General features: G+C 44.6%; 1 protein-coding gene across 1 annotated transcript in view; it reads left to right on the plus strand.

Moving 5' to 3' along the window:
• LOC130543292 (steryl-sulfatase-like) overlaps nucleotides 1-26458 on the plus strand; it is a 156258-nt gene that overhangs the window by 15002 nt on the left and 114798 nt on the right. The window contains 1 exon segment of the mRNA XM_057309954.1: nucleotides 12739-12881. The gene's annotated coding sequence lies outside the window, so the exon portion shown is untranslated.

Genomic DNA, 26458 nt, shown 5'->3' on the forward strand with positions numbered 1-26458 from the left:
ATACAGAAGTAAAATGAAATACATTGAGAGGATAGAATGTAACTGTAAAGATGAAAATTTAAAAAGACTTTAAAAAAGAAATTGGTAAGATGATGGTTGAAAAAGGAAAGAAGAAAAATTTTTTAAAAGAGAAAAAAAAAAGAAAATTAAAAAATTAAAGTTAAAAGACTAAAGAATCGTGGGGTAAAAAGCCATGAGTTCTAGGTGCTGTATTCCCCTCGTGCTGGAGTTTTGCAGTTCTTAGACCTGTAGCCTCCTCATGCAGGAATCCTTTCCCAAGACAGTTTTCCCTGTGGGACATACTTTATTATATTCTCACATCCGTCATCATCTCACGCAGGAAACACGTCTCGTTTCCAGCAAGTGTATGCACTGCTGCTTTTTCCTGGCATGTTACAAGAGCAGAGATTCTGGAATGGAATTTCTCTCAGTGTGGTTGAAAACCAAAGCTGCCGGGTCATTGCTGCATTCATAAAAAGCATGTTTAGAAATAGGGCCACCTGTCCATTTTCCATGTGCGATATAGGAAAAATTGAATTTACATAAATTTGGGAAGGATTGGCACTCCTGGCAGCCTTTTGGTTAATAAAACTATGCTTCGATTAAAAAACTTCTGCCATTACCAGGAAATCATCTTGAAGATATTGTTCTTTCTTTGGATATCTTCCTAAGGATTGTGACTTTGGGGTATCCGTGAACTGTGAGAGCATGAGGTGCCCGTGTTTAAAAGAAGGGCGATGAACAGTATCGTGCCTGCTCCGTGGAAGTCTATAGTACCTTTAAGACGCCGTGCCCCTGCCGTCCACGTGTGCTCAGAATCTAGAATGCTTCCCACGAGTGGTACTTGTATGCTGAATATGGGCCTGACCCCCTTGCCTGGGCCATTGCTTCCTTTCTGCTCCTACCTTTCACTTGGTGGGTCAGGCTCTTTCTTTTTCTGTTTTTGTCCTCACCTTAGTGACTTCTGTATTAAGACCCTGGCTTCTCTCAACCGTGTTGGTTCTCTTTCCTGGCTGTGCTGCCTGCAAGAGACCCCCATGAAGCTCTTTCCAAATGGAGGCAAATCCCAGCTGCTTCCTCTCCTCCTGGTGTCTTAGGAAGCTGCCTGCCCAGCTTGCAGGCGCACGGGGCAGAGCGTTTGCACGTTCACTTGCCCTCCGTGAAGACCAAATGAGACAGTGTATGTGGAAGCATCTGTTGTAAGAGGCAGGCAAAGCTAGTTAGAGAAGCAATGTCCACCAAATCCTCAGTGCAAGAGTAGGTTCCCTAAAGCAGTGTGAGACGCAACACTGGAGGCCTCCAAACGCATCGGGAGAAAATTCACACTTAGCAGAAAGAGAGTAAGAATCACACAAGATCCAACCTCTTATGCCTTTCACAGGGGCCCATGAGGACGAACTCTAGTCTCAATGAATATATTTGTTTTAACAAATGCACTCTTGTCTTCCTGTTTTTCTTTAAGTAGTTGGTGGAATGCATGTTTACAGTGTGGAGGCACATTTTACATGTCATTTAATTCACCCACTTGCACGATTCGGTGGTTTGTATCAGGTTACCAAGTTGTGTGAGCTCCCTAAGTCGGTTTCAGACCATAATCATCACCCCAGAGAAACCCTTCATGCCCACTTCCCCATCCCCAATACGGTCCCCTGCCTGAGCAGGTGTTCGCAAAGCACCTTTTTCTAGCTTTCCTCCAATGTCTTTGAACCCACGGCACAGGAATATTGCCCTCGGGATGCTGAAAGTCATCCAGTTACATCACTCTACGTCATGACCCTATAATCATTGTCGGACAGACACCCAGAACTCAGTCTCTCAGGCACGAGAAAAGGAAAGCTCTGCGTGCTGTGTACAATCTCCGTGACCCTGCTTGGAATGCTTGCATTTCATCTGCCTTCACGTGAAATCACGTAACCCCTCTTCTGCCATCGGTCCTGGTTTCTCCAACTCCTCTTATCTGGTTATTTTCCAAGGAGATGCCTCTGGCTTTCTTTCTTATGTTCAGGCCCTTCAGACTGATTTTCCCTTAAGCAAGCCAACTCACCTGTCAGTGAGACCGCCATGACTTGCACATCTCCGACAGCTATCAACTGAACAGATGCGTGACTTTTTCAAAACACACAGTTGATAGTAAGGGTGGGGAAAATGCACTGTGTATAGGCATATTGCACCATTGTAAATAAAACCCAAGACTTTAAATCCGGACATGGAAGCATGCTGGGGGATTATTTGGGTAGGGATTTTCAAGAATAAAAGTCCAAAATGATGTGATTAGGGAATAGACAATAGACCACCAGGCCTGATCTGGACGATGAATAATGAGTTCTTACCTACATATCACAAAATTGGCAGACAGGCCTGATCTATTAGTGATCTGGGACCTCAGTCAGTGGTCATCTGCTGGGAGTCTTGCCCAGCTAAAAGCTTAATATCTGGTAAACTCTTTTCTTTCTGGAAACTTCATCCTGCAGGTAAAATATGGCTCTGAAATTGGCTGTGATAAACAAGGAAGAATTGGTTGGTGAAGGGCAAGTGATGCTATCCTCGGGAAGAAGTGACCATTCTCTTTTAAAATCTGTAATTGTAAATGACCAACATACTTCGGTCAGCATGTGCCCTGGGGCTTAGAGTCAATTAGAGAAAAATATAGATGTTCTCTCCTGGCCGGGGACTCTGAAACAGGAATGACTCATGCATCAGGAAGAACTCTAACATGAATGTCTGCTATTACAGTCACAAAACCATAGAGGGTCCAGCAGAGGGAGGGAAGTGTAAGGAATTGAAGCAGCAAAGCCTCGAACCCAGACGTTGAAAGGGAATGTATGCGAGGTCGGGGAGGACTGTGAGAATAACCAAGTGAATGGCTTCCCTTCTCCATAGAAAGTCAGGAAGATCAAAACGCCAAACGCACTGATCAAATTACTCCTTTGGTGCTCCGGTTCTGAGGTCTACCTTGATTGATTTTCCATGCCCTTGGACAGAACAGCACGCCCACTGCCTCAGACCTGTTGGAAGCTGGACATTTGCCATGTTTAGGTCAGAAATCCTAAAATCCTAAAATCAAGGTGTTGGCACATTCTCTGTCTTTTCCAGCTTCCAGAGGCCTCCCGCATTCCTAGCTCGAAGCCCCTTCTTCATTTCCTCCGGCCTGTTCCTTCCCTCCTTATGTTCCCTTCTCTGACTCTGCCCCACCCACATCCCTCTTATAAAGACATCCTATGATGACATTGGACTGGGATCATCCAGGACCATCTCCCCATCTCAAAGTCCCTTTTGCCATGTAAGGTGACATATTCATCAGTTTGTGGGGATTAAGATGTGGCCATCGTTGGGTTCCATTGATGTAGCTTGTAAAAATAGACCTTGGGGCACCTGGGTGGCTCAGTCAGTTAAGCATCTGACTCTTGATTTTGGCTCAGGTCATGATCTCAGGGTTGTGAGACCGAGCCCTGTATCAGGCTCCTTGGTGCCCAGCCGGGAGCCTGCCTGAGGGTCTCTCTGTCCCTCTGCCCCCCAACAGGTGTGCACTCACGCATGCTCTCTCTTTCTCTCAAATAAATAAATCTTAAAAAAAATGAAAATAGGGGCGCCCGGATGGCACAGCGGTTGAGCGTCTGCCTTCGGCTCAGGGCGTGATCCCGGCGTTATGGGATCGAGCCCCACATCAGGCTCCTCCATTGGGAGCCTGCTTCTTCCTCTCCCACTCCCCCTGCTTGTGTTCCCTCTCTCGCTGGCTGTCTCTATCTCTGTCGAATAAATAAATAAAATCTTAAAAAAAAAAGAAAAGAAAAATAGACCTTGAACAGTTTTTGTGGGCCTGTCACTTAGCTATTTATGTGTTTTTTCAGGAGTTCATTTATAACTGCCATTGCTTGCTAAAATGAGATTATTATATGAGTAATAACTGTGTGTCCACTGACAAGTGGTGTGAACGTTCACTTCTCCTGCCTTCTCCTCCTGCATTGATCTTATACAATAGAGACGTTTTTCTCAGGTCAGTGTTCTTGAGCCAATTCAGGGACATGTGTGCTTGCAAAGAGAGACAAAGGTTTACTGGAAGCAGATCCATTCTATCAATGCAAACCCTTTCAAATGAGAATGTTGATCATAATTGGGCATTACTTTTGTTTTGTTTTTGCTACTAGAGCTTCAGTGCTAAAAGGAACTAGCTCTGTTCAGTAATTTGTCTTTTGGTGTTTAATGATTTTTAATGGCGCTTAATTTGAGGGGGGGGGTTTTGTTGGAGGCCCAAAGAAGGGAGTTTCAGCTCTTGCCACCTCTCCTAATCTGCATGCTCCCGGCAGGTGCGGCTGGGACACCACCTGGCTGGGGCATCACCTGGCTGCGGCATCACCTGGCTGGGGCATCACCTCGCTGGGGCTTCTGAAGCTGTTGGTTTTCCCCTCACTGCTATTGCCTGTGATCATATTCTCTTCTGTCAAAACTTTGCCCTTTCTTTTCCTTTCCTTTCCTGACAAACTTCTCAAGAGCTGGCTCATTCTAGCCATTGACCTCTGCTTTTCTCCCTATTCACTGGATCTCCGTGGATGGCACTGGCGTTCCGACCCAGAATCTAGGTTTCTAAACCCAGTGGGGGATGAAGCAAGAAAAGTCAATGTTCCTACTGGTCAAATCGCTTCTTAACCAGCATAATGTAGCAGAGATGAGTCACCCTCTGCTGTCATGACTGGCCAAGGCTCCATGGGTCCTTAGGATGAGGCAGGTGGTTCTGGGTGAATAACAGACACGTGGGGTTGTGCTGTATTTGAGCCGTGCCACCTGCAACATTGAGCAGGACACCCACCCTTCACGGGCTCCAACCAGGTCCTTAGATTTCAACTCCCAACGTGACTAATTCTGCAGACTCAGTGCCTGGGGGTTGAGCCACGACACCCATGTCCTCCAAAGCGCCCAGGATAAAATCCAAGATCCCCTGTCCTGAGTTTACATCAGGCTGTAAATCCAGATGTGAATTTAATGAATGGTACTGTACTTTTGGGGGGTGGGGATGCGAATCAAGTATTAAGTAATTTATAAAAGTCTTCACCTGAGAGAGCTGGCATGTGCCATAAATTCCCCCCAGGCACCCAAGATTGATAATTTTACACCGAAAGCGAGTAATTATGAATCTGCCTCTAAATCACTTCTTAGAACCCACACTCGAACGTTGACAAACTGTCCTCATAAGTCAGACACCACTTATCAGCTCAGTACCAGTGAGCAAAGCCCAAAACTGGTGTTTTTCATGGATGGCATGATTGTCGATGTCCTGACTCACCCATGCCTGTAGAGAAGGGAATATTTAATGTCCACCAACGAAACCCTTCCCGTTTGAGTCAGCAGGGCGAGTGTGTTTACCAACCAAAGAATAAGGGACTCTACTCCATGGTGTGTAGCCATTTATGTGTTCAAAGTCCTGTGTATATTAATTCAATATAGTATCACATTTGGCATAGAGTCTTAAGATTATAGAGACTAGTCTGCCAACTGTTGGGTCCCTGGGGTAAAACAGAACCCTGTTTGTTGACACTGTCCTCATGAAAATGCCCTTGAATAGGGCGAGGTCAGGCCAAGAAAAAGTGAGCATGAAGAATGACAGACACTGTTTTAGGGAGCCATCTGGGAAGGTAACTGTCTAGGAGGTGTTGACATGAGCAGTTGAACAGTGTGGCCTGATAAAGGACGGGAATCTGCAAAGACCTGCTGATGTGCCCTCACGCAGGTCGCTAACCTGTGGCCCATTGGCCAAGGCCACACAGCTGACCACTGTCACCAGACACCCAGCAGAACACGACCTCACACCAACATCATGGTGTGTCAGGTGTATAGAGTTACCAGTGGGCTTCCAAGCCAGCAGCAATGTCAGCAACCTTGCTGTCATGGCTGGGATGAAGTCTGTCCTAGGAGTTAATGCCAGAGACATGGCCTCCTAAGAAACAATTAATTTTGTTATACCTTGATTCTGTTTTTTAAGGATCTACTCAACTGTGGATTACAAAATTTTCCCCATTTATATCTCACATGAAAGAATGAGCATTGGTATATCCTTCCTTTCAGTTACAAATTATCCTTCATAATTGAAAGGAAGGATGTACAAATGATCATAGACTCAATAGTTGTCAACATTTTGCCATATTGGCTTTATCTATCCAGCCGTAAAGTTGATGACTGTTTGACCCTGCCTTTCATGAGGCAGATACTCAACAGTGCATCCCACAGTGGGCACCTGAAACCTTCAGGAGCTAATTAAAAGGAAGCCAGGTAACACTAGCACACATGTGCATACAGTAGGTGTTGGCCAGCATTGATCATGTGCCTCCCCAGTGCCCAGTACCAGGTGTCCCTCTCTGGCCCCACCATGGGATGGCTGTTCCTCATCATGGGGTAACTCCATCCAGGCATCCAGGATAGCTTTTGGACCAGTGTACCTGACTTGACTCCAAAATGGATTCCAGCATTAATCTTAACCTTTGACCTCTCAGGTCCTTTTACCTGTTACCAGTGGAGATTGTCTTTTCAAAAACACCACCTGGAGAAATGGGTGGGTTGTTGGATAGGAAAGTGGTTTAAACAATAATGAATGCCTGTGGATTGTATGGGCTTCCTGGGGTAGATTGGTGGATGCTGGTTTGAGAAATAGGTAGAAATGAGGCCATGAGACATGTTACTGCCTACAGGTATAATAGGTAAGTTCTGGGTGACTTCCGGCGTCCCTTCCCTTCCCCTGACTCCCTGGGCTCTAGGAGGGAGAACTGGGGACACCCATCTATTTTTTTTTCTTTTTCTTCTGTTTTTGTTTTTGTTTTTTTAATAATTCCAATACAGTTAACCTACAGTGTTATATTAGTTTCAGGTGTACAATCTAGTGATTCAGTGCTTCCATAAGACACCCAGTGCTTATCACAACAGGTGAACTTCTTCATCACCATCACCTGTATCACTTATCCCCCCAACTACCTCCCCTCTGGTGACCATCAGTTTGTTCTCTAGAGTTAAGGCTCTGTTTCTCATTCCACTATAGGCATGCAGGCACACATGCTTGCGTGCACGCATGCACACACACACACACACACACACACACACACGTACATACCACACCTTCTTTATCCATTCATCTCCCAATGGATACTTGGGTTGTTTCTATAATTTGGCTGTTGTAAGTAATGTTACAATAAACACTGGGGTGCATGTATCTTTTCAAATTAGTGTTTCTGTGTTCTTGGGGTAAATACCCAGTAGTGGAATTACTGAATCATATGGCAATTCTATTTTTAATTTTTTGAGGAACCTCCATCCTGTTTTCCACAGTGGCTGCACCAGTTTGCATCCCCACCAACAGTACACGAGAGTTCCTTTTTCTCCACATCCATGCCAACACTTTTTATTTGTTGTGTTTTTTACTTTAGCCATTCTAACACGTGTGAGGTCATATCTCATTGGGTTTTGATGAGCATTTCCCTGATGATGAGTGATGTTGAGCCTCTTTCTATGTGTCTGTTGACCATCTGTTTGGAAAAGTGCCTGTTCACGTCTCCCACCCATTTTTTAAAGTTGGATTATTTGTGTGTTGAATTGTATAGGTTTTTTTATATATTTTGGATACTGCTTATTAGATGTATCATTTGTAAATATCTTCTCCCTTTCAAGAAGTTGTCTTTTTAAATTTATTTTGATGGTTTCCTTTGCTGAGCAGAAGCTTTTTATTTTGATGTCATACAGTTTATTTTGATGAATTTGTCGAGACTTTTCTTGTGGCCTGATATGTGATCTGTTCTGGAGGCTGTTCTGTGTGCACTTGAAAAGAACGTGAATTCTGCTGTTTTAGGATAAAATGTTCTGAATATATCTGTTAGATCTATCTGGTTCAGTGCATCATTCAAAGCCACTCCTTCCGTATTGATTTCCAATTAGGATGATCTATCCACTGATGTAAGTGGTGTATTGAAGTTCTTACTGTATTCTTATTGTATTACTGTTACCTAATTGTATTACTATTACTTCTTTTATATTTGTTATTCGCTGCTTGATATATTTGGATTCTCCCATGTTGGGTGCGTAAATATTTAGAATTATTATATCCTTTTGTTGGATTGTTGCTTTACAATTATACAGTGTCTTTCTTTGTCTCTTGTTACAGTCTTTGTTTTAAAGTGCATTTTGTCTGGTGTAAATACTGCTACCCTAGCTCTCTTTTTCACTGCTATTTGCGTGATAAATGCTTTTCCATCCCTTCACGTTCAATTTGCATGTCTCCTTAGGTCTGAAATGAGTCTCTTGTAGGCAGCATACAGATGGGTCTTGCTTTTTTGTCCATTCCGTCCATCACCCTGTGTCTTTTGATTGGAGCAGTTAGTCCATTTACATTCAAAGTAATTATTGATAGGTATGTACTAATTGCCATTTTTTTTTGCTTATTTTATAGTTGTTTTTGTAGTTCTTTTTTGTTCCTTTCTTCTCTTGTTTTCTCTCAGAACTTGCTGGCTTTCTTTGGTAATATATTTAGGTTCCTTGTTCTTTATTTTTTTTTGCACATCTTTTTCTGGTTTTTGATTTGTGGTTATCATTAGGTTTCTATATAACATCTTAGGCATATGGCAGTCTATACCTGTGTGTATCCCTGTAATGTATGTTCATGATCTCTGGATGCTTAATTACCTTTCAAGAAGAGTAGGGCTGTCATTATGTAGTAGTTAGCCATATGATCATGGCTGGGGGACAAGATTCTCCAGAGATGAATGGTGGTGTGAAAGGCAAGCCTCTAAAAGACGTCTTTCATTGTCATCTGTCTTGTCAAACCACCATCATCTCTGATTCTTGAGACCAACAATCAACAGGTCACATTTTCACCATATCTAGGTCAGGGGTTGGCAAACATGTTCCACAGGGGGCTACATGGTCAATATTGTTGGCTTTGAGGATCATATGTGATAGTAGTGGAAAGGTAGCCATCAACAGTACATAATGGGATAGATGTGACTCTGTTCCAGTAACACCTTATTTATAAAAATATGCAGTGGGCTGTGTTTGGCCCACAGGTCCTTCTTTGCCAAACCTTGTTCCATGGGATTTTTTTTTTTTCACTCTTATTCAGAAGTCCATGATCATTAACACCTCTGTTATCCTTGTGCTTATTAGTGTAGCAAACATACAGTTGAAGAAAATGTTTATTTGCTCTTCCTAGAATGCAAAATTCCTCAGTCAAAAGGCCATAGCATAGATTTCACGTTAAAGAGCAAATAAGGGTGTAAAGCAATACATTCACAAGAAGTATGTGAGTGGGAACACCAGAAACTCTACTATTTCAGACTTTACTCCTCACCCAGCTTGTTTGTTATTGGTATGCTGGTTCTTGGATTACTCAGAAGATGTCCCTGGAAAGTCTTCTTCTTAGCATGATGAATCCGTAAATTGAGTTCACATTACAATCATCTTGACTGTGGGTTTTTCTAATCAATGACTGCTCTATCTTGCCTTTGACTGAAGCATTGACAAACCATCAAACTGAGCTTGAAGACCTCTGTCCCATTGTTTTTGGAGGGTTTGCTTAGGATTATAGCTTAGTGGGAAGATGATGGGGCTGTTTCACTGCATTGTACATGTATTCAAGATTAAAGCTCTCATCAGCTCTTGTCTTATGTTCAGTCTCAGGAAATAGATTCTGGGACAAGGAGGGTTTTGGTGGTGGTGGTGGTGGGAGTTCTTAGGATCTACACTTATAAGGAGGAGGAGGCAGAGGGAGAAGTTGGGTTGTCATGCCCTTGCAACAAAGATCTCAGCTGCTGTTGGAGGGAGCTCTGGAGCTCGTATGACCCTCAGAGTTGTCTTACTTTGAAGCAAGGAAGGTACACCTTTGGGACCCATCCATGGTTACTTTGAGGGTGTGGTGCTGGCATTACCTTGGGAAAGGCAACTCTCTCTGGCTGAGAGCAGTTCCCAAAGACACACTTAGCCAAGAGCCAGGTTACCAACACAACCAGCAGCTGGCAGGGAAGGTGAGCTCTGTCCTCACTTGAGGTCAGGACATTTGCTATGCCATCCACCAAGGCTCTTCTCCTTGCAAATTCTGCTCCTTCATATTCAGAAGATGGTTTTCACCATGGATTTCCATTAGCTTCTTAAACTCCTTCAGTCTGTTTTCTGAGTAGTCACACTTGGCTTGCAATGGTTACTTCTATATTCTGCCAACCTTTACAAGTAAGTAGGGTGGACAGCTCGTCCATGTTTGCCCAGGGCCATCTCAGTTTGAACACGGGGACCCCTCAGTCCTGGACAGACGAGGAGGATTGGTCATCCTTTGGCAAACCAATAAGCCAGATTTCAACAACCTGCCTTTCCATTTCTTTACTGTCTTCCCATACCACCTCCTTCCGAGGCACAGCACAACCAGACTTCTTTGATGACCACACTTCTCGGCTACTGCTGATGACAGATGCTTTCTCCCCTTCCTCTCATTGCTACTCACGGGGTGTCTTGAACTCCTTTTGACATTTTCCCAGTGCAGGTAAGCCTGATGTCACAACAAAGCATCATGATACCAGCCAGTAGCAGGTATTGGATTATAAATTGTGTCTAAAGAGACTTATTTTCACGTCATTTACCGTAATAATAGTGGAGCCATCCTGGATACGTACATTGTTGCTGTGTGTGATTGTTGAAACAAACTGAAGGTGACCCCTAGGTCCCCTTCCAGCTTCTTCTCCTACCTCTGTGATCACACCCGCTTTAGTGATTATTGGACCAGTAGTCTAGTGCATAGTTTCTAAACCTTGATGCTGCTGATATTTGAGACCAGCTCCTTCTTCATGGTGGAAAGCCAGGGTGTATGATTCTCTATGCTGGGGGGCTGTGTTGGGCATCATAGGACATTTAAGAGCATCTTTGGTCTCTACCCAATAGATGCCAGTTGTATCTGTCCAGCCATGAGAACCAAAAATGTCTCCAGACATTGCCTAATGACCCCTGTGGGGTGGAATCACTGCGGGGTAAGAACAACACCGTTACTGTTTTGAAAAACATCCTTGGAGCATGGACCTTTAGATTTTCCTGTGCTGTTTCCCTTCTGCAGCTAGGGTTTCTTTCAGTAATACCGCTGTGGTAGGCATTGTGACTTAATCTCCTTCGACCGGTTTCTTCTTCTCCATCATTCACCAGGGGTCGTGAGCACAAAGTATCCGATATGGGTCAAAGCGTTTCCATGCTGATACCTTAAAATCTATTTTCTGTAAATAAAAGGAGTGGGCAAGAGAAAGGAAAATGAGGATTTGGATCTTTGCTGCCTCACAAGGGGGAGTCAGCCGGTTGTTCAAATCCACGTCCATGCGCTCTTAGTCTTCCCAATAATGTCATGGTGCGTGGGCAGAAGAGCTGACCGTGCCTGGTGGTTCTGTTGTCCCGGCAGTGGGAGGTCAAGGAGCAATGTTGACAGCACAGCATTCCATTTCAACAAGAATCCGACATGAAATGCCATGCTGGAAGATTGATTACAGTTTCTAATGCCATCTTCGGGGCGGGGGGGGGGGGGTGGATAACATTTCTGGGACACTGACGGAACCTAAGAAATTGTTGCTGGAAGCTTAACTTCAATAAGGCAAGATCCATATTTACGAAAATCTGCAGAATAGTAATTTTTCTCCAGTGTCGTATTCTCTTGTGAATATGACTTAACAAGTGGGATACTATTTCATATTTTAAAGCATGAACAATAGATTTATAGGTTAATTGTTTCAAGGCATATGCTACTTTTATGTAAATGTCAACAACTAAAACTATGTATATATTCTTTTTTTTTAAGATTTTATTTATTTGACAGAGGGAGAGAGAGGGAGAGAGCATGAGCCAGGGGGAGAGGCAGAGGGAGAGGGAGAAGCAGACTCCCCGCTGATCAGGGAGCCCGACGTGGGGCTCCATCCCAGGACCCTGAGATCATGACCTGAGCTGAAGGCAGACGCTTCACTGACTGAGCCCCCACCCCCAAGACGCCCCTGTATATACTCTTGAGTAGACTCAAAGCCATCCTCACGTGTAGGGCTCTATACCACAGGTTGAAGAACGTTTCGTGTAAAGGGTCCAACAGTCCGTATTTTCAGCGTTGCAGCCAGTCTCTCGTGCAGCTGGTGAGCTCTGATGGTGTTGAGCGGACCCCGCACAGCTTATAAGGGAGCGAACGGATGTGGCTCTGTTCTCGCACACTTTCTTTGTGGACACTGAAATATCAATTTCATGTACTCTTCACGCACTGCAAAGTATTCTTTTCTCAACCATTTAAACATGTGGGGAACGTTGTTCCTGGGCTATAAAAACAGAGAGGGGACAGTCCTACAAGCCAGCGTTTGCAAGCCCAGCTCTACTCAGAAAATATTTATTGAGAGCTTGCTGTGGCTGACACATGGCCCGTCCCCTCTTGATCCTTTGAGCCTGTGGGAAGGACAGATACCAAATGAGAAGAAACCGGCTAAATAGATTATCGCACAGAGTGATAAATGCCATCGAAGGGAAACAAGGTGTTAGGATCGTTAGCCATGGAGGGATATATTTGCTTGGGGTTGGTAATCAGGGGGCTTCTCAGAGGGGGTGGCAAGTCCGCCGAGACCTGTAGGTAAGCAGGGGTTAGGCGGCGAGAGGAAAGAAGACCCGTGCAGAAGGAGAGATCCTTGAGGCAAGAAAGAGCTTGGTACCCTGGAGGATTTTAGCCTGTGCTCATGCAGTGTCTGACTCTTCTTCCTTTGAATTAATTCACAGGATGAGCCCAGTGCCCCTCATTCGTGTCTGCTGAGAACCACTCGCGCGTCACACGTTGTCTTCTGAGAGCCTGCACATGGTGGTCTCTGGAAGCTGACATCTCTGAGATCAACCACCCAGGACCGTCTTCAGTGGGTATCCGTGTGAGTATAGGAAGTGCCCGTGTAGTTGCTTCACTGTCTCATTGTTGACAAGGCACACACCTCCCCGTGACTGCTGTTTAAGGCAGGTCTGAGTACTTGGCGAGCATTAAATGGTGTTGTGCAAGATCTGGTATTACAGGGACAAGATGAATGTAGAGCCCACCTGTCCCACGAAAGGTCACGTTTGCCAAAGGGGAGCATCTGTGGGGGACACACGTGCTTTCTAGACAAAGACAGTACCACGAAGGAGGGCCGCGTGCAGGGTCTGGTTGCAGAAGCACATGGTGTGTGTGTGCGGAACGTGAGTGATGTGGGGCGAGGAGTTTATAAATGGTTGAAGGCATTGCCTGGACCTTTGAGGTGACTCTAGGTGAATCGCCAGCGCTGCAGAATAGTGGTGGAGCGGGTCCTGCTCATGGTTCTGCTGGTTGATCTCAACTGCTTTTCTGCTTCCGACACCTGAGGGACAGATGGGTTCCTTCCTGCAGGAGGAGCGCCTCCCCCTGATGGAGGTGAGCGAGGAGGGACAGGACTGCTCCCTTCCTGCAGGAGGAGGTCCTCCCCCTGGTGGAGATGAGCGAGGAGAGACAGGGACTCTCCCTTCCTGCAGGAGGAGCGCCTCCCCCTGGTGGAGGTGAGCGAGGAGAGACAGGGACGCTCCCTTCCTGCAGGAGGAGCGCCTCCCCCTGGTGGAGGTGAGCGAGGAGGGACAGGGCTGCTCCCTTCCTGCAGGAGGAACACCTCTTCCAGGGAAGGTGAGCGAGGAGGGACAGGACTGCTCCCTTCCTGCAGGAGGAGCTCCTCCCCCTGGTGGAGGTGAGCGAGGAGGACAGGGCAGGTCCTTCTGCCATTAAGATGTCAAGGTGAACACTGTCAGGAATTCAGAGTGCGTCCCCGTCTCCTGTGCCAGCAGAATCAGAGAAATGTGCACAGAGATGCTTTCAGAGAAGGTATGGGTTCCCATTGGTAGGGGAAGGCTCCCGAAGATGGAACCATGTCCTGGGGTCAGAGATAATGGGATGTGGATCCCAGCTCTCCACCTGCTGGCTTCATGTCCTCAGGAAGCTGATTAAGTTCTTGGTGTCCGCGTTTCGTCTTGGAAAATGGGGATGCAAAGGACGGGTTCCTAGGTTGACTGAAACGTGAAGGATGATGTCGTTGGGGGGACAAAGATGCTGATTAGTAGCATGCTCCTGGCACCTACAGTGACAGGCACTGAAGGGAGGGTGGCAGGCAGGGAGATTAAAGATTCTGCAAAACTCCGGTCTGGACCCTTGTGTAGCCGAGGGCAGGCGGGCAGTTCTCATCGGGGCGATTTTGCCCTCGGGGATGGGACTCTGCAAAGTCTGGAGCCATTTTTGGTCTCCTCACTTTGGAGGAGCTTTGCTGCTGGCGCCTGGTGGGCGGAGGCGGGGGGTGCTGCTTAGCACCGTACACAGCCCAGCCCCACCGCAGAGATCCACCCAGCCCCAAACCCCAACAGTGCTGAGTGGCAGAAACCCTGCTTGCTCACTTAATCTTCTCTTTCTTCCTGGAATATATTCAGTGGTCTTTTACTTCCAGGGATCTGTGTTGGAATAAGAATTAAAGAGAACAAAAAGAGAAAGACCTTTTAGGTTTTTTTTTTTTTTTCCTATTAAATTGAAACCCCACAGCAGAGGATTCTCCTACTAGAGGAAACGTCCATGGAGGCTTAAAGCCTTGGCTTGTACTCCTTCTTAATGCTTAGCAGCTTAACAGATTCATTTTCTATTGTGATTTCTGTAATTTGTTCCTTAAAAGGCTCGTTTCTTCCTTTTCTCTGTTTCACAAACAAACTTTTTGGGGGTTTTAAAGAATAATTTATTTTCTAAACTTATTGTTAATGCAGGAGCTGGCTTTGAGTTCTGACATAGCTTTCAAAGCCGTAAGCACCTGCTAAGTAGAGTTTTATGTTTATTCCCCTAGAAAACAACTGTAGATTTTGCAGGGAAATACTTCGGATCCTGTGTGTGTGTGTGTGTGTGTGTGTGTGTGTGTGTGTGTGATTTTACTCTAGAAGGGGACATTGTCATTCTTTGGACCCAGCTAGAAGAGCTCAGAAACAAATTGACAGACTCAGTAGCTAATTAAAAGTATGAAGCCGAAAAGGCTCATGATTAATTCATGATAAACTAATACAGCATTCATTATTCTTTCTTAATGTTCTGATGTAAAGTGGGAGTCTTTCAGTGGGGACTAAAATATCTATGCCTAAATACCTAATAACAATATCCATTATATCTTACCAACATAAAGCCATCCTCGTGGGTATTTTAATGTACTTCACAATTTAAAATTCAGGGTTCTTGAATACAGCCTATTAAACTTTTCCCCTCTCTTTAAGTGGATTGGTGATAATCAAGAAAATACTTTTATCTTATCTCTGATATTTCTCTTTTCCCCCCTCCAAAAAAAAAAAAAAAGGCTTAGTGAAATTAAAGTTTTCTTATGAAACCAAAAAAAATTTCCTTTTTAGGAGACATCGTGTTATGTGACAAGGCCTGCCAGCAGTCTCTTGATTTACTCTGCTTAAATATATACTAGGATAGTCATTTTTTAATCCTTTGGTGACAGTGAAAAGATGTTTCAAGGGGATTGTAAATCCTTAGTAAGGATATTTTGTGGCAGCAAATACTCACGATAATAAGCACGTTTGGGGGGTCAGGATCATGCCAACCAGGAAAATTATGGTTAACTGTGTTGTGTGTTTCTGAGAAAGTAAATGAGGGAAGGTTCGTGCTCAGCTACGTCGTGAGAGAAAATAAGGCAATCTGGAGATCGTATTGTGGACCGAGTGACCGTTGGCAGGGGGGCACCTTAACGTCACATGTGTCCAGATCAGAGGCAGCAAGAACACAAAATCACCTGTGTAACGTCCCTGCCAAAAGCTTTCCCCTGGAACTGTGCACGAGGAAATGAGTCGACGAATCCAGGATGTAGTACATTGTAAGAGACAGTTGACCTGGATTCTTCTAAAATAGTCAGTGTCATGGGAAGCAAAGGAAGGTCAGAGACTGTTCTGGATTTAAAAGGATGAAGGAACAGAACCCCGGTACCTGAATGCGGCAAGGGTCCCGGATGGAGGGAAAGGAACAGGGAGGCAGAGTTATGTGGGGGCTGTGTCGACAGTGAGTTGATGGATTCAGTGTTCTTCTGCACGGTTGGTATGAGGGCCTCGTGGTTATGGAGGAAATCTCCTTATTCTGGGAGACCCACACCCAGTTCTTTAGAGGGTCGCGGTTGTGATCTCTGCAGCTTTCCATGAAACATCATGATACACAAATACAGATACATTTCTCAGCCTTTTTTTGTTTTCTGATGCAGAAAAGTATGCGTGGACGTATGTGTGTATATATGCATGTGTATATGTGTGGAGAGACAGAAAGCAAGCAACCATTGCAAAATGTAGCAATTCGTAAGCCTAAGTGAAGGAGTATCTTTTTTTTAAGATTTTATTTATTCATTAGAGACAGAGACAGCCAGAGGTAGAGGGAATACAGGCAGCGGGAGAGGAAGAAGCAGGCTCCCAGCAGAGGAGCCTGACGTGGGGCTCGATCCCAGAACGCCAGGATCACGCCCTGAGCCGAAGGCAGACGCTTAACGACTGAGCCACCCAGGCGCCCCTGAAGGAGTATCCTTGAGTTCATTTTCTTTTTCTCGCATTCATTTTTATTTTCAACTATTTTGCGAGTTTGGAAGTTTGCAAAAATAAGCGTTGGGGAAAATACATATGGAGTGATACTGTCGTTCTCCTGTTTGAGGAGGTGTTTTGGTTCCATTGGTTGTGTCGTGTGAAATTTTGTACAGGACCAGCGTGTAAGAGGCACATGCTGTGTGCCCTCCTCCGTCTGAATCGGGAGATGCGTGTGCTTGCCGCGATGCTCCACGTATCCTGGTCCCGTTTGTGATGGCCGGGTCATCACACCGTGTGGTTGTGCGTTATACTTGGCGAAACCTCATCCCTGGGACTCTGAAGATGATGATGATGAATCCCTGTGTCTTTGTAGGGTGATGTTGGCAGAGTGAGTGTGGACGCTGTCTTCTTGCTTTTGCTCAGGTGGTCGGGGTCAGTCGGTGTTTGCATCGGAACAAGAATATCAAAGCCCGTCTTGCTTTTTTTTTTTTTTTTTGACAAGCACAGTCTGGCTTCAGAATTTAGAGCAATAATTTTATTGCCTTTTTTTTTTTAATGCATGTGCTAGTAGCTAAGGAATAAGGCATTCCATTTTACCAAGGCATCGCAGACACACTCGTGCCAAATGCTTAGTTTGCGACCTTGACATCTGTTCTAGTGAAAACATATAGGTCGCTGGGCCCCATGTGCCGTGCTTGGCACATTATTCCCACTGGAAGCGTTAAGGGCTGCTCACATTGCCACTGGGAGCCTCCTCAGGCCTGGCGGGCGAGGTCTGAGGTGATCCCACCCACTTCTAAGCAAAGCAACACTGAGTTTCGTGTATGTGGGGCTTTCTAAGGGGTGTAAGATGCTGTGAGTAAACTCAGTGGCGATTCCTGATTTGCCTGTCCTGTTTTATAACTGAGGACCACTGACGCTGACACCTGTTTGGTGATTGAGATAAGGAGGAGATGGGTCTCTCCATGGTCTCAGCTGGGTCTTAGCCACAGTTTCGGGAGCAGCATGACCGTCCAGCTGCAGGGACTGTGAACAACAGCGGGGACACACGCATTATGCTGGAAGACAAGATGTTTAGACTCAGAGTTCTCTCATGCAAAAAAATCAGCCACTGCTAGCATTGCTTCCCAGGAGCCCCTTATGCGTGCATCCACACATCTCTCCATCCATACTGCCACGTCCAAGCACGCCTGGGGCTGAGCTGTCCTCCAATGACACGTCTGCAACACACCAGTGTCCTAATGGACTTCTGTGCATCCGTCAGCAGCCAGACACATTTTCTCGAAACCTAGGCATGATGCTGCCTCTGGCCCTGTTGGAGCTCCGCGGTGGCTCCCCATTGGAAAGGAGATGGGATTGTGAACCAGGGCTGGGAGGAGCTCCACGGTGGGACTCCTACCAACTGTGACCCCTTGCTGTCTCTGCCCCTGGCAGACGCATTGCATTATAAAGCTCTCCCACCAGCCGGGCAGTCTGCCCCCCTGAGGGCTCCCCCACCAGCTGACTTCTCCTGGCTCAAGGCCTCCGGCTAGGTGAGGCCCCCTCCCTGCTCCAGACACTCGTGCCCCATGTGGAGTGTTTTTCCGTCTTGGATGGGATCACTGGTCCAGTCTTGATGCTTTGAGTCACCTCTGTCTTTGCAGGCCCATTGCATGCTCTGTGGGGGCAGGAAACACATAGTGCTCCCTAGGATGTTCCAGCAAGGCGGAGAGCCTTGTAGCTGTGTAGTAAATAAAGGTTGAATGCGTGAATGAAAAAAGATCCTTCCTATGTCCTATTAATAGTAAATTATCAAGTAAGCTTCCTTGCAAAAAAGAAAACAGAATCACCTTTCCGATAGGATTTGGCCTCTCACTTACCCCAATGTAGAGAATGGTCTTTAACTGTGGGGTGCCTCGAGCTGTGTCTTTGACAAATGTGATGGAGGCTAGGACTTGTTGTAGATGATCTCCAGTTAACCTGTGTAGGTTCCTTACAGCAGTCAAAGCATCTCATTCCTGGAAGAAGCATGTAGTGGGTTTTTTTTTCTTTCTTTCTTTAAACACAGAAACAACATTTTAAACTCAGGTCGCTGGATTTTCTGCCACATTGCATTGCATGTGCTTTCCCCATGACAGTATTAAAGAAGAAAGGCCGCCCCTCCGTCTACACTACGCGTGGGGTGCTGTGTTGATTAGGACTCTTTTCCTTTTTTTTTTTTTTTAAAGATTTTATTTATTTGACAGAGATAGAGACAGCCAGAGAGAGAGGGAACACAAGCAGGGGGAGTGGGAGAGGAAGAAGCAGGCTCCTAGCGGAAGAGCCTGATGTGGGGCTCGATCCCAGAACGCCGGGATCACGCCCTGAGCCGAAGACAGACGCTTAACCGCTGTGCCACCCAGGCGCCCCATAGGACTCCTTTCCTTTTAAAAAGCTTCTATGAAGCTTTTCACTTTTACGGGTGAGCTCTGTAGAAAGATCGTCAACGACCACGTAGGTTCAGGTATGAAATATGAGATGATTTGAAGTCGGGGAATAATCCATACCACACGTTGAGATTAGTCATCATCTCTCCGTATACAATGTCAGAGACACTAATAAAATGCCTGTAATTAGATTGATTTTATAATGTAGAGGCCAGCCTTCTAATTTTAAAACAATAATCAGATGATGATGAGTGGTTAGCATAATACTGTTTCAGCCTGTACAGCGGTGATACTTTAGATCTCTTTATAAAATCTGTACTTTTCTCCTATGCTGCCTTATATCTGTATTTTCATTAAAATCAAGGCTGACTTTGATGACAGGTGGAAATTCACCATCGAATATCATGTTTTCCTAATATCCTTCTTTTGTAACTTAAGATGTGCATTCTGTTTTGAATTCTACATTTTTTTTAATTTTTTGATTTTTTAAAAACATTTTTATTTATTTATTTGAGAGAGAGATTGAAAGCATGAGCCGGCGGGGCGGGGTAGAGGAAGAGAGAGAAGCAGATTCCCCACTGAGCAGGGAGCCCGATGTGGGACTCAATCCCAGGACCCCAAGATCATGACCTCAGCTGAAGGTAGACATTTAACCGACTGAGCCACCCAAGTGCTCCTGAATTCTACATTTTTATAACCGTACTTTGGTCTGTGGGGGTCCTTAGATTTTTGCAGTCTGTTTCCAGAGCCTGAGGGCATTTGGAGAGTGTGTTTAATTACGTAACGTTTCATACTAGATGAATGGGGAGCCGGTTGACTTTAGTTACCTGTCAAGTTAGTGTGTTTCAGTAGCTCACATTTGGGGTGGGGGTTGATTGAGTGCAAGGCTCATGTATATTTACCATAGTGGCTCAGATGGGGTCATTTCCCTGATTAGTTACGTATGTTCTTTGGTTTGAAAAATAAGCATCAGACTCGTTCTTCTGCGGGGAAAGAAAAAAACATGGACTCCAGAATGCATTTGCCCCTAAAGGACATTTCTCTTTGCTGAAAATGGGAAATGGCGTCACCACGTCCTTAGCTTTTAGAGACATTACCATCCCAGTGCAGAGAGAAGTGTGTTAAGCACATTTAATAATGCTGAACATCATACTGATATTTTAAAAGCACTTGTGATTTTTCTGTTCAGATTTATTTCACATTTCAAGTATCCAAGAACTTTGTGAACTTGTACTTTTTTTTTTTTTTCAATAATAGTGGTCTTTAGTTTATTTGAAATATTTTTCTAGGTTGTCTTCATTTAGAATGTCAAAAACTGAATTAGTCCCCACGGTCTTGTTTTCTTGTGAATCATTTGAGAATGGTATTTCAGTGACCTTTTTTGTGGTCTGTGTTCTTTCATAATATTGAAAAGCGTGCAGGAGGTATGAGGTCATTCCCTTAAGAGAACTTTTTGTCGGACTTGCAGGAAATGTCGAGGTTGTATATAGGAACTCTAGACCCTCACATGTTGTATCATTTTATGGTGTATGTGATGTGGAAGAAGACCTGTTTCAGCTTTCCCTGCCTCATCAATGGGATTGACACCCTGAATCCCATCTGATGTCCGGAGGCAGTCCACATCCTAAAAGCATTGAAACGAGTTCCTTTCTTTCTCCTCCTCTGTTTGGATGTTTGTTGGATCCAACATGGAACACAATGGGATGAGATGGAAAAAAAACAAGATGGGGAGAGGGAGGAGGGGGCATCAATTTGGTTTGCTTTTTGTTTAGTGATGGGAATAAGTCACCAGCAATGAACATGCATGTGTGGGGCCCTGGTTGACACGTTTCCCGAGTACCGAGTCTGGCGGTGGAAGCTTTTGTCGATCTGCCCCGAGAATGTAGGTCCTAGCGGGCTCTGCAGCCCATCAGACGCACCCACCACTTGCAGGTCAGCACCTCTTGGATGGTGAAATGCTCTGAGTCAACAACAAAGATGCTCCTTTAAAGAACGTCCTCAGTGTGAAAACCCAAACCGATCTCGTGTTTACCTTAGCCTCTCTCTCTCACACACATACATCCAGAGACATTTCGGGGCAGAGTTAAGGTGCAGTGAGTTATTGCTATAACTGCAGACAGTCGGCATCAGCCCCTTCACGTCCTGGGAAGGAGGTCACTTTGCATCGAGTCTGCATTCCCGCTTTGCTGCGGGAAGTTGTCCTTCCATACCCTCCATCCATGCCACTCTTCAAATGCCTTCTTCTCGGTCCTGCTCTTTTCATGAGTTGCTGGTCCCTGATGGCTTCTGTCTGTGTTTGGGGGTTCCCCCACCGCGTGAGGGCACTGCCCTGGAGGTTTGGCGCTCTGATCTTGGGACGTTGATTAGATGCTTCCTGCCCTGCTGTCTGGGTTGCAGGGCCATGGACCCACCCATGATATGACACGAGAACAGCACTTTGAGACGTGAACTTGAGCCCTCCCCAGACTCTGGGATTGTGGTCTTGCAGGCAAGGACGGACCCATGAAGTCATGTCCACTGGTGTTGTGTTCTTAACATCCCCCATTCAAATGACAGTGCCCCCACCCTGATCTGAAATAGCATCTGTGCCTTTGATCTCTTTCCCTCTTTTTTTTTTTTTTTAAGATTTTATTTATTTATCCAACAGAGAGAGACAGCCAGCGAGAGAGGGAACACAAGCAGGGGGAGTAGGAGAGGAAGAAGCAGGCTCACAGCAGAGGAGCCTGATATGGGGCTCCATCCCAGAACGCCGGGATCACGCCCCGAGCCGAAGGCAGACGCCTAACGACTGGGCCACCCAGGCGCCCCTCTTTCCCTCTTATCTTCACATACTTTGCTGGTGGTTTTCTTTTTTTTTTTTTTTCCATCGAAACATACCGGAAAAATTGCAACAAAGAAAGGAAGCATGTTAACTTGTGCTGAAGGCTGCAGAGCTCCAGAAACAAGGATTTGGACCCATGGTTTTAGCTCCAGATGTAAGGATTTAGACTCATGGTTTTAGACCGTTAGCTTCTTGAGATGCTGTGCTGTTATAATCAGAGGTTTCTTCCACGAGGGAAAAAACTCCAGAGATGAGAAATCTGTGTTAATTCAATTCTCTAGCAATGAGTATTTATTAAGCATTTACCATGTGCTTGTGCTAAAAGAATACGTGCTTAAAAAGATTTCTCTAAAAAGAGAATTTTTTTTTTTTAATGACTGGATGACAAGGACCAGCTGCACAGTATTTGATGGAACATTATGATTTAAAAATCAGAGCTCATCACATTCAAGTTGTCTCAATTAGGGTCTCTTCAGGCCAACTGGAAGCACAGGTTCATTGTCTTTTTATTCCCATTAGTGCAAATCATCATATTTGAGGAGTTTTGTAATTTAATAGTGACATTGTGTCCTTCGGCACAAAGGCAACATTATTAAGTTGTACTCGCGGGCCTTTCTTTTTCTGACTATAAAAGTAAGTAGAATATTTGATAAATGCAAGAATTTATTTGAAAACCGTGTAAAAACCTGTGGTTGTCCCACGCCTTCAAAACTGATGATAAATGAAGTTATACCCTCTTTCCTTCCAATTACATACATGTATCTCTACACACAGATACACGTCTAACGCATACATATCCATATAGAAATGCAAATAGCTGTTTTTAAAAATTTGTGATCATGCTCTTTTCCACCCTAAAATTACACTGTGAACATTTTTCTCATGACAGTATTCTTCAAAACTCAAGAATTTTGGGGCGCCTGGGTGGCACAGCAGTTAAGCGTCTGCCTTCGGCTCAGGGCGTGATCCCGGCATTATGGGATCGAGCCCCACATCAGGCTCCTCCGCTATGAGCCTGCTTCTTCCTCTCCCTCTCCCCCTGCTTGTGTTCCCTCTCTCGCTGGCTGTCTCTATCTTTGTCAAATAAATAAATAAAATCTTAAAAAAAAAAAAACAAGAATTTTAAGGGCTGCATAATATTTTATTACATAATTTACTTACTTTCCCCAATGCTTATAGCTTCACAGATTTTTAATGTTGTTAGGAATGTATTGATAAAAGACATGTGTGTATCCTTCAATATTTTCATAAGATAAATTCCTAGAAATTTAAACACTGGTTCAAACACTGTGAAACTGTTGAGATACTTGATTGCCAAACGTGCTCCTGAAAGTCTGTCCGAGTTTGCATTTGCACAAGCAGTGAGCAAGGGTCCCCATGACACCTTCTCCTTTGCAAGAGACAGTGTCAGCACAACCTAATATTTACCAAATTGATAGGTCCCAAGCAGCATTTTCCTCATGTGTTTATTTTAATTTTTGATTCCTAATGAGACTGAGTATTTTTCATGTTTCTGTTAATTTATGATTGGTTTCTTGTTCATCATTTGACATTTTTAGTGAGGATGTTCTTGTTCCCACCTACCCTCCAACCCTCCCTTCCCTCCAGCTAGTATGTGATCCTGTACGCTAGCCCAGTGAAGAGGGGTGAACTCCACGCTCTGGAAGCTAGCTTCTGTCCGGTTGAATTATGTTGGAAGTAAAGAGTGATTTTTTTACTGTCTCAGCACCAGGATCCTGATTTCACGGTAAAAGAGAGAAGGAATGGGAATTTAATTATTGCAATTATTATTCATCATGTTTCACTCTTTCCCCCCAAGATACATGTGACATTTCTATCCAGTTCTTGTTTGGGGTTGTCAGTGAAGAGTGTGTAACACCCCGAAAGGCAGGCAATTGGGCGTGAATGCTCTTGCCCCACGCCAAGTGGCAGGTTCTTTGGAAGCAGAGGCCAGCCACCTGAGTTGCAAACAGTTGGCGCTGGATGTGTGCATGGGCTCTGTTCATGGGCCCACGCAACTGGGAGCCCTGTTGGTTTGGCTGGTGTGCAGCTCCAGGTTAGAAATCATTTTGCCTTTGGATTTGGGAACCATTATCTGATATGATTTAGTGTGCCTGTTGAAACGCCAAAGCCACTCTGAGTCTCTCTCTTTTTGGATGTCACACATCTCCCCTTCGCATGCACGTATGACTTTTCCTTTGCCCTCCGTGTCCTAAGATTTGATGATAACGGGCTTTTCCTCTGGGTCTGTCTTCAGTCATGGTTTTGGATGTGCGGTTGTCAGTTCAATATAGACATTCACATTCTTCAACGTCTGAGACTCTGTCTTGTGTTACCACTTTGGTAATTTATCCCTGTCCATGCTTTCTCTTTCTTTTTTCCACGGGTTGGATCCCTCTTAGGATATCCTGGCTTTGTATATTCTCCCCTATTGTCAATCACCTCCATGTTTTTGTTCCATCTTCTTTGAGGTACTCTCAACTTACTCTTCCCGGCTGAATTATTTTGTCTGTCATATACTGTATTTCCCAAACTTCTGTTTTGTTTTCTAAATGTGCTTTTTTTCAAAGCATCTTTTATTTGTCTACTTATCGATTGATGGATTGGTTGGTTGATGATTTTAAGATTCCTTTTTTTTTTTTTTGGTCCTTTTGTCTCTGACCCTCATGTTAGAGACTCCTTGGAACCGTATTCTGGTCCTTTGCCTGTGTTTATAGAGAATAGGGAGGTTCTGAAAAGCCGAGGGAAAGCAGTGTGCTAATTGGGACACTTACATAGGTCTTGCTTGTCATAGAGCTGGCCTTGACATCTGTGACCTGCAGCGGTCAATAGCTGTTGTCTGGGAACGCCCACTGTCTGCAGAGAGGAACGCAGAGAATCAGGACCAGCAGGTAGAGGCCCCTGGCTGTGTGGGTCAGGGTGGCCCACCCCATTCCAGTATCACGGGCACCTTTGTGGGCACTCAGTTTTCATGCCCTCTTGGTTCCTTACTCAGAGACCGTTCCAGCATCTGCTTGCCACACTCCAAGAACCTGTCTGCTCTTGTCTTCTTTCCACCAGCCTTTGTCTGACTGGCTTAGTAGTTATTTAGCATTTCCTTATTACAATTTTAAGTGGTATGTAGAGGCCATTGATGATGACGCATGTGCCATTTTACCCTTAAAATTTTATTTTCTGCTCTCCCATCTGCAGAACAGTATTTGTAGCCTCCTCGACAGTGAGAAAGGTGAGCCCCAGAATGGTTAGGAAATTTCCCGAGAGCTACACAGGTAATACGTTAAAGCGGAGGCTGGAACCAGCTTAATCTGGCTCCAAAATTCACATTTTACTAATTTTCAGCTATGGTATGTGTTTGAGCTGTAAAGACACAGCTGACACTCATTTCTGACCATCATGATGGGCATTTCAAATGTTTTATCCTCATACTTTTATAAAAAGATCTTGTCCCATTTATTAATAATTGAGCCTGGATGGCTCAGTCGGTTAGGCATCTGACACTTGATTTCGGCTCAGGTCGTGATCTCAGGATTGTGGGATCGAGCCCCATGTCCAGCCCCACATTGGGCTCCCTGCTGAGTGTGGAGCCTGCTGAAGGTTCTCTCTCTCCCTCTGCCCCTTCAACTCCCCTGTGCTCTCTCTCTTAAAAAAAAAAAAAAAAAAAAAGATCTCGTCCCATTTATCAATAAAGCTTTTCTTTTCCATAACAACAATAACAATAAGACCTTCATGCAGAAGCGTTAAAGAAAAGGCATGGGTGCCTCCGTGTTGAATAAAAGCTATATCCTAAGTTGAAGGAAGTGTTAACCCAAGTTACGCTGAAAAATTGTGTTGTGACTTTACTGATTATTTGATAGATGACACAGACCCCATGGCTATCAGAGAAAATAATTTATTCGTTTAGGCTTGGCAAGCAAATTGATATCGTTTTCCTGTAATCCATTTTGAGAGCTTACAAATTTTATTAAAAATTACACCTGTCCCCTCCTGTAAAGGAAACACATTTTTAAGAGGTACTGATTGATTTCTCTGCCTTACTCAGGACTTAACGTTTTTATTCAGAAAAACAGCTAGCGTACTGTTCTCGTGTCCCCCTTTGCACTCCACACGTGACTTGTGTTGGCATTGTCTTCGAGCATTTCCATGATCCGCGGAAACCGTAGGGAGTAAGGTAGTTCTCACAAATGAAGGATTGCATGATACTGCTTATCTTTAGCAATTCAGTCAAGAAAGTCTCTCTTTATACTTTCAGGCAGAGGAAGGACTGGATTTACAGTTTCCTTACGGTTTGTATTTGTAAATACTAATTTTAAAAAGTTTTAATGTTTCTTAATTTTTTATAATAATTTTTATTTTGTTATGTTAGTTAAAAGTTTTAATTTTTCTAAAGGATGTGAGAAAAAGGTCTTGTGGCTAATGGCGGGGAAAAAAAACAATTTAAGGTTTCACCATATAGAACTGGTGTAATGGGTGTCAGGAAAATTTAGAGCTCCAGCTATTTCAACATTGCATTCCCAATTCAACCGCCAGCTGAAGAAGGACCCGCATGTACAAGGGAACTTGCATATAACAGAAGAATTATTCTCTAACTTGATGGAAAGGATCATTTCCGTGAGAACTTGGGACAGGTCTAGGGTTACATGTACCTGTTAAAAATTGTGACCTTTGTGCAAATCAGTGCATGACAACTATTTCCTCA

The sequence above is a fragment of the Ursus arctos genome, chromosome X (assembly GCF_023065955.2).
Source record: "Ursus arctos isolate Adak ecotype North America chromosome X, UrsArc2.0, whole genome shotgun sequence".
Classification (NCBI taxonomy): Eukaryota; Metazoa; Chordata; class Mammalia; order Carnivora; family Ursidae; genus Ursus; species Ursus arctos.